We start from the raw sequence: 13,006 nt of genomic DNA on the forward strand, positions 1-13,006 counted from the left end.
TACAGTATCTTAGTTTAAGTCTAACCAGTTCTTACTGGACTAATTAAGTAGTCTTACAAAATAATAATAACAAATCTATGAAACTACAGATTTGATGACTTTGCCAAAACATTTGGGGTGGTGTATACCTAATAGAAGAATCCGCCAAACAACAAATCTCGCCAAAACATAGAATTCACCAATCGACGCATACATAGAATCCCATACCTAGCCACAAATCATACTTACTCAAAACTACACTTAATACAATAAACAATAAACGTAAATACAAACTTCGTCGGGTGGGTTGTTATAGGTCATCTTCTCTTCTCCCATTTTTCTACTTCTTTCTTACCTTTTTTTTTTCTTTCAAAATCCTTAAGTAAAAACTAGCCCTATTTTCCTTAAGTTTTCGTCAATGCTACCAATAGTCCTCCAATCTATTGTGCCATAACAACTCCTTCTCCCTCTATTCACCAGTTTAGATTTCTTCTAAATCATTCCGAACCTTGATCTTCATTTCCAACTGTCAGATCAACTTGATCCCATGTTATGTGCCCCTCTTTCATCTAAAAAGGCTTTTCACCATTTGAATTTATGAGCAAATAACTAGAGCCTCGAGAGCTCAACATCCCAAAATGGGTTTTCTCTTCCTTTTTTATTTCCATCTGCTCTTCTTTTCTTGATTTTTTTTGTTCTCATTTTTAATTTCTCTAACCCCTCTCATTTGTTATGTTGATGATTCTATTGTTTCTTTTATTTGGCTCTTTCTCTTTTTCTTTATTTGTTATTTCTTCTTCTTTTTATTGTTGGTGCTTGATGTTAGATTTAGTTTAGGTGGTGAGGCTATGGGGACTGAGAGTGTGGATAAATGGTGTGGTGAAAGTTGGTGTGTGCATGATAGTTAAAAAATGGAATGGGTTTTGGTTTAGCGGCTTGGTAATTAATGTGTAGGGTGGCTGTGAGTGGTGGTTGGATATAGTGATGGTGATGAGGGTAATGATGGAGAGTGTGAAAAGGAGGATGATCCGTGAGATTTTTTATGGTAGTGAGCGTTGGTGCAAAGCTTGGATAGTGGTAAGGGCGAAGGGCCATTGAGTGGTGGTGAGAGAGGTCAATGGTGTATACGTGAATGATGGTGGAGGGCATGAGATGGTTTGAGGTGGTAATGGAGTCGGCCAGGTTAATTGAGGGAGAAGTTGGTGTTTAGGATCTGGAGAAAGGAAATAAAAAAAAGAGGAAATATAAATAAAATAAAATAAATTTAAATAAAAAAATGTATAAATTATGTGGCGATGACATGTAAGCCATGTCAGCATTTAATGACACAATTATTGCCACATCAAACTTCTGTAACACTGTTAACGACTAGTAACGACACAATGACCAAATCGTTATTAATCAATAATGTCAGTGACTTTTAAGTAACAATTGAAAGACCGGTGGCCAAAACCTAAACTTAAACAAACAGAAGGGACTAATTTTGTAGTTTACCTTTAAAATAGTGCTTTAAATGTGTTGAAAAGCTTATCAACTCTAGTTTTTAAAGTAACAAATGGAAGCAGAGTTTGAATTTTAGATTAATAGAAAATAATATTTTGCATTGAATTTACAATGAATTAAAATATGAAATTTTTATAAGTGAAAGTATCTTAAGTCTAGTTACTTTGACAACAGATGTGGCGTCTTACATTCGATCAACTTTCGGGTCGAGTGTAGCATGTTACAATGATTGTACAAAAGATATCATTGATTTAATTATTTTGTGAAAAATGGATAATTGAACATGGTGGAGGTGTTGGTTTTATAAACTTTCAAGACAAATAAATATAAAGTTTCACCATGTGGTATAAATTATTAACATAACTATATTAGAAACTTGAAAATTTAGGGATGAGGTATAAGCTCATTATATTCAAGTCACTCATGATGGAAACTCAATTTAGTGCTTGGTATAATGCCAAGTCTTGAGTTCGATGAGACAAAGTATATCATCAGTATGTGACTATTAGAACTATAAAATAATATATGATATTTCATCCCACGATAAAAATTGTTAGGTACCCATAATGTTAAGGGGAATGATAAGTAATATTCTTTGCTTAATACACCCATAACATAAATATGTTGAAGTGTTATAATTGTGAAAGCACTCTTTATTGGATCTATCTTAGTGTGAAATGTGGTCACTTTTAAGAGGTCAAGGGCTTAGGTCTATCAACACCCTTGAAATGAGGTTATAAACACATGGTCATAATAGTGTCCCCGAATATTGTTTATTGAATGGTGTTGAAATCATAGTGTGAGATATTTTCAAATAATGAAATGGAATAGTTAGTTCAAAGCTTAGCCTACCATGCAATTTCAATTAACTTTAACATGTCTTCACTAAGTGAAGGTTCAATTGTAAGACACCTTCATTTATGCAATAAATTTCCAAGATTATCAAAATTTAGAATATTTTGAAAATAGAGAAGGGATTGGAACATTTTCAATGAGTATATAGTGTTTTAATAGTTGTCATTTTCCATGGTGATAAGTTATGTCTTTTGAATACCAAAAGTTATGTCACTTAATTGAAATGTTATTTCTATTTATGAGATGTGTCTATCCAAAAAGGTACCTATTAGATAGTTATGTCTTTGTAAAGAGACACGAGAACTCCTATAAATACAAGTAAACTTCCATTTTCATGATACAAACCAAAAGCTCTGAAAAATGTTTCTTTATTCTCCTCAATATTTTAATATTTTAATATTGTTCTATAAATAATGGATGTAGAAGTTCTTTAACGAATTTGATACTCTTACTATGCTCTGCTTAGTGGATTATTTTCATTAGTGCCAAATGTAGACAATTATCAGGCTTCATTGTATTCTCGATGTTCATTTTCTCATAACTCCTTTGCACATCAAAATATAGGTGGGCGCAAATAGAATCCTAAAAAAAGGGGGCATGGTTAAATGCCTTGAAGCCTTTTATTAATTTCTCATAACTTTAATTTTATCTTCATGCACCAACAAACCATATGCATAGTAAGAAGAAATTGGATTATGGATATGATGGGCAAGAAATTTGGTTAAGATGTGAATAAATAAACTATATATATGTTTTGAAAATAAATGTACAATAGTGTCTTGAATTATCTATACTCGTTTGATAGATAGGTAGAATCTTAAATATGGTAATCTAGTATTTGAGTTAGTAAATGAATGGTATATTGAAATGCCATAAACAAAAAAGTATATAGCAATTGGGTATAATAATGAATATGCATTGAATTGATAATGAAAAAGGTGGGAAAACACAGAAACAAGAATTAAATGGAATTGATAGACTAGTAACAAAGAAAGGTATGTCAATATTACTGAAATGCAAGTTATGACTGAAAAAGATATTGATAAGTAAATTGTTTAATTCGTAAGTGATTGTACAATGATGTTCACGTTATTGGAAAAAATAGGAATGAAAAACAGTTTTAGTTGCACAACGAAATTTTAATTTTTTTTAAAAGTAGATCTTGGTTGTGTTATCTATAGCAATAAGTTTCACCAAATTTAGTACCCGTGCTTCCAAGCTAAAGATATAGGTCGGATCTTAGATCTAGCGTCTAAATTCTTTTGACTTTCAACTGAATGATCTTCTCCGTTATTCTCGAACCCTTAGATGCTTAGAGAATGGGGAAAGTCAAATTTCTTTAAGGAAAATCCAAGGTAAAAAATTCAACCTCTCCTATTTGAATAATAATTTCCAATGAGTAATCAAATATTATCTCAAAATATGAACAACAAGTACTCATGAAAAAAATTATTTGAGTTATCTAAAATTCGACAAAGTATTCTTGTTTGTGTATTTGTGTTTCGACAACTCCTTAATCCCTATATAAAGAGAAAAATCACAACAGCTCTACTAGTATAAGAAGGGTAGAAATAATATATTAATAGAAAATTAGAGTTCTAGTAGAACTCTAATAAGGTGGGCGGCAAACACAAAAGGTCCCTGATAGCAAGTTAATTTTGTGCTTTAAAAGTATTTATTTTTGGCTAATTTTCGAATAAGATGCTACTAAAACTTCTGTTTTTCTTATCAGGGATGAAATTGGGGTGTCAAAATTCAAAATAAAAAAAAATGGGCTAAACTAGAACGAAAAGCAAAGAGGAGGGCCAAATTGAAGACTTAAAGAATTATTGGTTAACTGTTTAAAATCATATTTTTGAAATTGTTAAAATTCTATAAATAGTTTAAATTGATTTTTAGGAAAAAAATCTTACTAAATTTAGCATGAGAAATGTGTTGGTAACCTTTGAAAGACACTTGAAAATTAAATAAAATTCTTCCATACTTTTTCCATTTCTTTATTTTGGCTAAATTGCTTCTTAAGTGCCTTTCCCTTTACACTTTCCACCATTTTCATTTAAAATCATTTTCATACGCCAACTAGCATGATTAATCTCATGCTTTACTAATTCCCTTTTAGCTTTAGCCCAGTTATCTCTCTGACAAAATAATCGTGAGATATGAACCCACATTAAAACTCTTTCATATGGTATTCGCTATCTCTTCGGAATATAGGATAGTAAAAATTCATCCCTTAAAGTTGATTCAATTTTAATTTACAAAGTGAATGTTGGGTTGGAATTGTTTGGCATACAGTTGGGAAGTCGAGTTGGTCGTGTTGTATTCGTCAAGAGAGATAGTCATCAGAAACGACCCACGCGATTGAGGCCGTTGATTCGAGTTGGGTTCTTCAAAACGTAAGGCTTCCAAGGTCTTGAATAGCGAACGCGTGTATCGCGGTTAGACAATCGATAAGGGTTGGTTTGCAGGTCGTACCAGAATCAATTATGAAAGGAAGAATTGGTGGTTAGGGTGTTCTTGATCGCTATAACCAACTTATTGCTTGGAAGGGAAAATTGAATTTCAAGGATCAGTTCAAGTTTGGAGTGTACCGAGGCTGAGGCTAAACATTAATATATTTAATTTACCGATTTAATTTAATTCACTTTATTTTGCAAACATAATTCTATTTTTATTTTATTTTATTATATATTTGTTTATTTTATTTTCTTTATAAACTAATTTCCCCCCTTTATTTATTTTACAATTTAGCACATTCAACTCGAGGGCACGACAGCTGCCTAGACTTAGAAATCTAGTCACAAAAATAGGAAAATTAGGAGTCCCAATAGTTGTGGGATCGACCCTGTTACTCTATACTACTGTTCAGTATTATTTTGTTATAGGAATTTATATTTGGTAGTTTCGACGCCTATCAAATATTAGCACCATTGCCGAGGATTAGAAATTTTTTTTCTAATTTTTGTTTTTTTTTCCTTATGACCAAGTCAGAACCAGGAACTCTAGAGTTTGAACAGAAATTCGAGAAACTAGCTCAAATACTACGAAAAGAAGCTACTAATCGCAGAAAACAACCGCAAGTGAGAGAGGACGAATACGAAACGATATCTTCCACAGAAGCAATAGATGACACACTCAGTGAACCTAAAGAAATGGCGAATCAAACCATTCGATAACTCGCTGTGGCACCAGAACAGCAACAATCGCTGTGCATAACTTATCTGACGGGAGTAACACCATTTGAATTAAAGTTGGGCTTAATTCATTTATTGCCCACTTTTCGCAGTTTGAAAAACGAAAATCCCCATACCCATCTTAAAGAATTTCACATGGTTTGCACAAGGAAAATCAAATTAAACTTCGTGTTTTCCTTTCTTGTTATTCCACTTTACTAGAGAATGACTATTTTATTCACCTCTAGGATCTGTTAATACATGGTTTGACATGTCTCGTTTATTTCTTAACAGGTTCTTTCTAGCAGCTCAGCTAGCCGAATTAAGGAGGGATATTATAGAAATTTGACAAAAAGAGACCGGATCACTCTATGACTACTGGGAGTGATACAAGAAGTTGTGTGCAAGTTTCCCATAACATGGCCTACTTGAACAATCACTTCTTCAATATTTCTATAAGGGGTTACTCCCTATGAAAATGAAGATGATTGACATTACCATTGGAAGAGCACTTGTTAACATGACTCCATAGAGAGCGAGAGAGTTAATTTCGACCACGGCTGCAAATTCTAAACAATTTCGACCAACTACAGAACCCACGAAAAGGGTTCATAAGCTAAGTACGCCATCCTTAGAAGATAAAATTGATAAGCTTACTAATGTTGTTCAAAATTTTCTTATAGGAAAATTGAACCCTGCTCGATTGTGTGGGATTTATGCCATGCCTGATCATCCAACAAACTCGTATTCAATTTTACACAAGGATACAACAGCACAAGTAGATGTCGTTGGGAGCTTTCTAGGCCCAGCTCAAAGGCTTTATGATCCACCTTCGAATACTTATAATGTAGGGTGGAGCGACCACCCAAATCTAAGTTATGGATTGAACCCTCGATACAATCAACGGTATCAGCCAATACCATCTCAGCCTCAATAGTATCAACCTCCAAATTCATCTCTTGAAACCATAGTGAAGAAGTTAGCTGTTAGCGGCAAAAATTTCTAATAAAAGGCTAAAACGCACTTTCAAGAATTAGATAAGCAGATGAGTAAGCTTGCACTTACGATTAGTCATTGGTAACCCAAGGGAAATTGTCATCTCAAACTAAGCTAAACTCATGAAAAAATACGAGTGTTGTGACCATAAAAGATGGAATGGTTTCGGAGCTAGTACCTGGCACGAGTTCTGACCACGACACTGAATTGGAAGAACAAAAACCTGAACCAAAAACTTCCACGAATTCGGCACCACAAAAACCGTTCGTTGTACAACCCCCATTCCCTAGAAGACTCACCCAATGTAAAAAAGAGCGAGAAAAAAGAGAAATCCTTAAGATGTTCCAAAAGGTAGAAATTAACAATCCCTTACTAGATGCAATCAAACAAGTTCCGTGTTATGCAAAATTCTTGAAAGAATTGTGCACTGGAAAAAAGAAACTCCAAGAAAACGAGTGGGTAAATGTTGGAGAAAACGTCTTTGTGATATTACAAAGGAAAATCTTGCCTATGTGTAAGGACCAAGGAATGTTTTCTATATCTTGAAAAATAGGTAATGTTGGCATAAAGAAAGCCATGTGTGATTTGGATCATCTATTAACATTATGCCTTTGTCTATTTTTAAATTACTAAACACGAGTCCTTTGAAAGAAACATGGGTGATTATTCAATTGGCAGATAAGTTATGTGTGCATTTGGAAGGGGTGCTGGAAGATGTCATCGTTAAGGTGAATGAGCTAATTTTTCATGCGGATTTTTACACCATTAACATGAAGGATGACAACTCAAAATTCTTTCAATATTCTACTCGGGAGGCCATTTTTAAGCATTACACGTACAAAAATTGATGTTCGAAGTGGAACACTTACTATGGATTTCGATAGTAAAGTGGTGAAATTTAATTTTTATGAGGCCATGGGCCATCCCAACATGATTTCGAATGTTTCTAATGTTGATATAATTGAGCCTTTAACTGAGTAACATTTTGAATACCATGAAGAAGATGACTAACAAACTGTTCTTTGCAGAAGTTTAGATTTTCATACTATGGATAAACTGGAGGAATTAGTGATGTTGGAAGAGCCAATTCGTGAAGCTGTCATTCGCATGGATCCCCCAAAATTAGAGCTCAAATCGTTACCATCATATTTAAGGATTTTGATAGAGGAAAAGGCAAACCCGAATGGAGAAGCTCAAAAACACCTCAATCCACCAATGATGGAGGAATTTGGAAAATGCTTCAAGGTCAATGGGAAAAAGTTGAAACCTTTCTACGAGAACCTCCAAGCGCATGCAATAGAAGAATTAATTCTCGAGGAATGAAATGAATAGCACTCAGGTCGTCGAGCTAACGACGTTAAACAAAAGCACTTTTTGAGAGGCAACCCATATTTATTTTCATTTATTTAATTTTGAATTAAGTTTAATTTATGTTGAAAATAAAAAATATTATTATTTAATATATTGTAATGTGTTGTTTTCCCAGAACAATGGTGGAGGTTGTCCGTTTTGATCCAAAAATAAATAAGGATTAGATTTCTTTTGTGGCATGGGAGGGCCTTGTCAAATTTCAGTGCTGCCATTTGTTGAAACATACACCCAGGACTGAATCGATCAGAACCAACCTGAACAACCCAAACCACCCTTCGCCAAATTAATACAGGGAGTCCACTTGACCCTTCTATTTATTATTGTTTTAAAATTGCATATTCAAGGCAACATGGGCTAAGTAAGGGGGTTCGTAAGACATGTCATGCTATTTCTTCTTTGCATATATTAATTTGTATGCTAAGATTATTCCTTAATTAATTTCAAAAAATAATTTCCAATTCCTACACTGGGTTAATTTAAATAATTAGGCAAGTCAAGAATAACCATTTCTTACTTTGACTAATAAGTATTTTGTAAGAATTGAAAAATGTTATGGCTAAGATGACATTTCACAAAAATTTTTGGCTTTTTACACTCGCCTAATAAAAGTAATCAGTTAGAAAAAGAGAAAGGCTTAGTTAAGAGTCAAAATTTTGAAAATGTTACCAAATTGAGTAACCGGGATGGGCTGCATGGGTTGTCATCTCATTTTGCATAAAAAGATTTGAGTGACGAACCAAAACTTGCAACACTCCGCTAATTGAGCTAACTTGAGAAAGGAAAAACAAATTAATTGAGGACATATCAAATTGAGTAATCGGGGTGAATTGTTTGGGTTGTCATCTCATTTCACGTAAAAATATTTGACTATGTCTCAAATATGTGAAAAATAAATAAATAATAATAGAAATTGAGTACGATTGTCTCAAAAGTTTGTTTATTCCAAAATTTAGTAAGAAGTGAAGTTTTTCATAATGATCGAAATTTTATAAAATGCTTATTGATTGAACCTAGCAATTACTTATTTTTTATTCACCTAATTGTTTGCATTACACTTGGCTAAGGAAGAAGATTTGATTTCAAAAAAGATTAATGAATAACTTTAAGTATAGAGTGCAAATCATACTTGAGGACAAGCTTCAACTAAGTAGGGGGAATGATAGAAAGTTAATTTTGTGCTTTTAAAGTATTTATATTTGGCTAATTTTCGAATAGGCATAATTGCAAAAACAAAACCCTCAATGTTTGAGTTTTTCAAAAATCATCTCAATTTTAACGGTAAACGTGATTTAACCGTCAGTTAAGCACTGATCAATGAAGCTTATGTGAAGTCATAGATGATGTCATCTTTTTTAAAAAGTTTGTTTCCATATTCTTTGTTCGTCTCTTTTCTTCTCTTTCCCTGTAGCTGCTGTTACAATAAAAAAAATTTGCAATTACCTTGCAGTTTCAACTCTAACATTTAACACCTCACTTTTCCAAAAGCTTTACGTACACCATCACCACCATCACCACTATCATCCTCACTTACCCAAACCTCCGCTCAATCCTGAAACCTTAGATATTTCTTTACAGGTAACTTTAATCATTCATCCATTATTTTAATTGAATTTCTTATTCAATTTATCCCCTATTCTTTTTTCCTTCGAAGAAACCCAGCGCTATTGGAGGAATTGACTATGGCAGCACGGTGAATATTAATTTCTATGCTTCATGCTCTTACAGGTTCTATTTGGTTTTTTTTTCTTTTGATGTTTTCCTTTTCTTTGGATATTATAGTTGATATTTTTCCTCAAGTGACAACTGAACATGTAATTGATGAAATTTTGTAAGGGAACTACTCTAGCAATGAAAAAGATGTTAGAAGCCCAGTTTCCTAGAATTGATGTAATCCTTGATAACTATCCACCATCATTGTCAAAAAGTTTGCTTTCGAAAGTGGTTCCAGTTTTCGAATTTAGAGTTAAATGGATTATGATGGCAGGTGAACATATTTTTCCTATGATAGGGATTATGACACCACCGCTGTGGTATTATTCCCTACGTGCAAACAGTTTCGGGTCCATTGTAACTGCTTGGCTTCTTGGGATGTAATGTAGTATTTTCTGCAAAACTCTGGTGCTTTCGAGGTTTACTGCATTGATGAATTGATTAGTGACCCTTCTATTATAAAAAAACTCAAATTTTTTATTGTTTATTGATTGATGGAGTTGTTTTAGCTGCTTAGTAAACCTTTGATTCGATTCTGATATTAGTATGAGTTTTATCCTCACTTGAATGTTTTGTTTAAATGCCCTATAATATAAAGACCAAAGTGGTGTTGAATCTCAGTGTAAGTGAAGCTTTTGGAAAAGTGAGGTATTAAATGGTGGAGTTTAAATTGAAAGGGAATTGCAAAATGAAAAAAAAGATGACGTCATCTATGATGTCACATTAGCTTACTTTATTGATCGGCGATTGACTGACGGTCAACTTACGTTTATTGTTAAAATTGGCTGATTTCTGAAGAAATCATAACGTTGAGGGTGTCAATAAAAAAAAAGATCAATGGCACAAAACCAAAATCCCCCAAACATTGAAGGTTTTCTTTTGGAATTATGCCTTTCGAATAAGATGCTACTAAAACTTGTGTTTTTCTTATCAGGGACGAAGTTAGGGTGCCAAAATTCAAAAACTCAAACAAAATGGGCTAAATTGGAATGAAAAGCAAAGAAGATGGCTAAATTGAAGAATTGAAGAATTAGTGGTCGACTTTTTAAAATCAGATTTTTGAAATTGTCAAAATTCTATAAATAGTTTAAATCTGATTTTTAGTTTATATTTTTAGGAAAAAATATTGCTAAGTTTAGCATGATAAATGTGTATAAATAATTAATGTTGGTAGTCTTTGAAAGACACTTAAAAATTGAATAAAATTTACTTGTTTCTTTTCTTTCTACGTCGGGACTAAGTGCAGGCATTCTTCCATACATTTTCTATTTCTTTATTTTGGCTAAAGTGCTTCTTGAGTCCCTTTCCACTTTCCACCATTTTCATTTAAAATAATTTTCATTCACCAACTAGCATGATTAATCTCATATTTAACTAATTCCCTCTAAGCTTTAGCTCGATTATCGCTTTAACTAAGTAATCATGAGATATGAACCCGCACTATAAATCTTTTATACTGTATTTGTTATCTCTCTAGAAAATGGGAAAGGAGAAATTTTTCCCTTAAAGTAATTTAATTTCAATTCAAAAAGTGCACGTTAGGTTGGAATTGTTTGGCGTACAGTTGAGAAGTTGAGTCGGCCGTTCTGTATTCGAATTCTTGCGAACAAATTGGCGTGTCCAGGTTAGAAAGGCCAGTTGGATTCCGTCAAGGGAGATACTGATCGGATTTAAACAACCCATGGGATTGGGGCCATTGATTCGAGTTGGGTTCTTCAGAATGCAAGGCTATTGGGGTTTTGAATTACGAACGAGTGTATCGCAATTAGATAATCGATAAGGGTTGGTTTGCAGGTCGTACTGGAATCAACTATGAAAGGAAGAATTGGCTTAGTGTGCGCCTATTTCCCCAAAAATTGGGCTCCTTAAGCCTTTCAAGTATTGAGTACAATTATATGTGCAATATAATTTTAAATTAAATTAAAACAAGATAATATAATTATCCAACCCAATAATCGATTTTATATTCCCAAAATATTAATTAATTAATTCAATCTAATTCTATCGAAGTCACGACAATATTATCGTATTAGAATCTATAAGTAAATAAATTTAATTTCCCTATTCAATATAATGTCAATGAATAATTAATTCAATTTTTCACTTTGGAATCCATTATTTAATTAAATTCAATTAAATAATAATCCAAAAAATAAATTAATTTATAATTCTTCTTTTATTACTTTGGGAAAATACATTTATTGTGGATCGTAATTCATACAATCTATTTTGTCATACATCATTTTCATTCACCGATTTAAACAGTTCTTATCAAGCAATCCATATAGAGTTATATTGAGCTAGTGGAGGGATCGATCATACATATATACTTAGGCTACAAATAAATGGTAATTAGTTTTTGACTCTATGCTTATTAATTACAATTTTTTTAGCTATGGAGTAAATTCACTAAAAGTATCATGATTGAACTCCCTATTATATACCATTACAAAAGTAACTTAGATTTTATGCTTTTGTCCATTAACCTTATCATTAATGTGTAAGCTATAACGCCCTCAACCCGACCCGATCTACCGGATCTGAATCTTGAGTGTTACATCCTTCTTACAGATGTAACTTGAAACTTTTCTTTCTTATTCATTGATGTAAACATTTATCTTTGTATAATAAAATTTCATACGGCTTACATTGTATGGTTGCACTTACATTTCGACTATGTACAATTGACTATCTAAGGCTGTTACAAATTTTCTTGTAGAAATAAAATGTATAAACTTCAGCAAAAACTTGGACACGCCACTTGTTTTCCTCTGTATGCATAATAGGCCAACGCACTGCTTCCTTGGCGTAGCCCTAGCATCGTCTCTTGACGCTTATTTCTTTACTGACCTGAAAACAGAAATAACTTTAGTAAGAACTTGGTGAGCTGAACCTTAGAATACTTTTTTCATTCATTCTATGTTGTATATGTTCTATTGCACATCCTTGGGTACTTCTTGTCCTTTCTTCTTTCTTTGGCGGGTGCACTTCTAGGGTTACCATCTTTTTTACTTCAGAACCATTTTCCTTCTCTTGTGCGTACTATCAGACTTAATAAATCCTTTACCTTCTGTATCCTTTTTTAACTCTTATCTTTAGAAAATCCTTAACCTCTTTATTTACCTTATTATCACACTTAATAAATTATTCCATACTTATTAGTCTAATGATTATCTTCGGGAGAGGTAGACTGCGCCCAATACTTATCTTAGAATTTGCGCATATCTTCTTTACTTCAGAGCACTTTTTATTCTTACTCTTAACTCATATCTTTGCCTCATCACGTGCTTTGGCGCACACTAGCCTTTCTATTCTTACTCTTAAATTATATCTTTGATTCGTGTTTTTAGTCCTGCTGGACCCATTTCCTTTCAAAGATTTGTCTTCAGAGTGTCATGGACTTCTTTATGATATATGCA

The sequence above is a fragment of the Gossypium hirsutum genome, chromosome D12 (assembly GCF_007990345.1).
Source record: "Gossypium hirsutum isolate 1008001.06 chromosome D12, Gossypium_hirsutum_v2.1, whole genome shotgun sequence".
Taxonomy (NCBI): domain Eukaryota; kingdom Viridiplantae; phylum Streptophyta; class Magnoliopsida; order Malvales; family Malvaceae; genus Gossypium; species Gossypium hirsutum.